We start from the raw sequence: 1,565 nt of genomic DNA, 5'->3' as shown, positions 1-1,565 counted from the left end.
AACTCAGAAATCCACCTGCCTCTGCCTCCCGAGTGCTGGGATTAAAGGCGAGCACCACCACGCCTAGCTTCCACCAATGCATTTGATAAATGTGTTGACATAGGATCTCGTTCTGTGTCGCTCAGGATAACTTGAGTCTGTATTCCTGGGCCACGGTAAAATAAACATTGTTCCTGTATCCTTGAAAGCAGAGAGATGTTATTTCATGTTGACACTAGTGACTGGCTTGGGTGTGGGAAATCTGCCTGAGGCCTTCTGAGAAAGGCTTTCTTGATGCTAAAAAGCTACATGGAAAGAGTTGGTCTTGACTTGTGCCGGATGCTGTGTGATTGTGACTGTTGGTATCATCCTATGGGTGTCCAAAGGAACAGTGTGGAAAAAGATATGGGTTCCTGCTGTTAGTGAGAAATAAAGTGAATAGACAGTAGAGGTCACTTACCCCCAGTTTTCTTTGATATGAGATAATACCTTCCCACTATTGTCGAAGACAGTTGGACCTAAATGGAGGGGTTTAACAGTAGGAACTCAGACATGGCAGCAAACAGAATCCTATTATATTGCTGAAGCTCAGGTTGGCTTTCAATTTGGAAATCAAGGTTGGCTTTGAATTTGGAAATCATATGCAAAGAAATATTACTTAAGTAATATGTGTTAATTGGCATTACAATAACAAAACACTTGGGATAATCAGCTTATAAAGCAAAAAATTTATTTTCATCATAATTTTGAAATTTTCTATCCAGAGTTGGTTGACCTGCTGTTTTGTGGCCTATGACAAGACAGTGTGTTCTGGGACACTTGGCAGAGAAGGCTGCTCTCACAGCATGGCAGACAGGGAACAAACTGAGGGAGGGCTGACATCGGATGCCTCCATTTCCAGTGACCCAATTTCTTGCACTGGGATCCATATATTAGGTGTTTTACCATCTCCCAACTGCTTGACAGACTTACTGCCAAGACCTTAAGGCACATGGGTGGATGCTTATCCAAACCACGGCATTACACATCTTAGAAAATTGTGTCTTATTTGGGGAAGCTACTTCCGTGCTTGAGGAATTTTGATGATAGGGTAAAACACCCATAATGGAATACGGTATATTTTTAGGTTTTACAGCTGGCTTCTGGGAAGGGGGCTTCCAGGTTTTATAACCAGCATTAGGAAAAAGAATTCTGGTTTCTATACCTGACGTGAGGAAGAAAAGGCTATGGGTGTTACAAGGTCAGGAGGTCTAGGAAAGAATTTGTCACTGTTTTTCTTCCATTTCAAAGTTTTCTGAGCCCTAATAGTCTCTGATGGGTAATTCCATAGACGGCCTTTAGGGACAAGGCTACACAAGATACATACTAAGAGCTGGTATAAAACCAGGCATGGCAGCCCATGCCTTCACACACTATTCAGGAGGTGGAAGCCAGATCAGACATTCAAAGTCATTCCTGGCTATATAGCAAGTTCTAGAACAGTCTGGGTCACACAAGACCCTGTCTCCAAAAGCAATAAAAATTGCTGTAGAGCCGGGTGTGGTGGTGCACGCCTTTAATCCCAACACTCGGGAGGCAGAGGCAGG

The sequence above is a fragment of the Mus caroli genome, chromosome 4 (assembly GCF_900094665.2).
Source record: "Mus caroli chromosome 4, CAROLI_EIJ_v1.1, whole genome shotgun sequence".
Lineage (NCBI taxonomy): Eukaryota > Metazoa > Chordata > Mammalia > Rodentia > Muridae > Mus > Mus caroli.
This window is presented reverse-complemented; position numbering follows the sequence as displayed.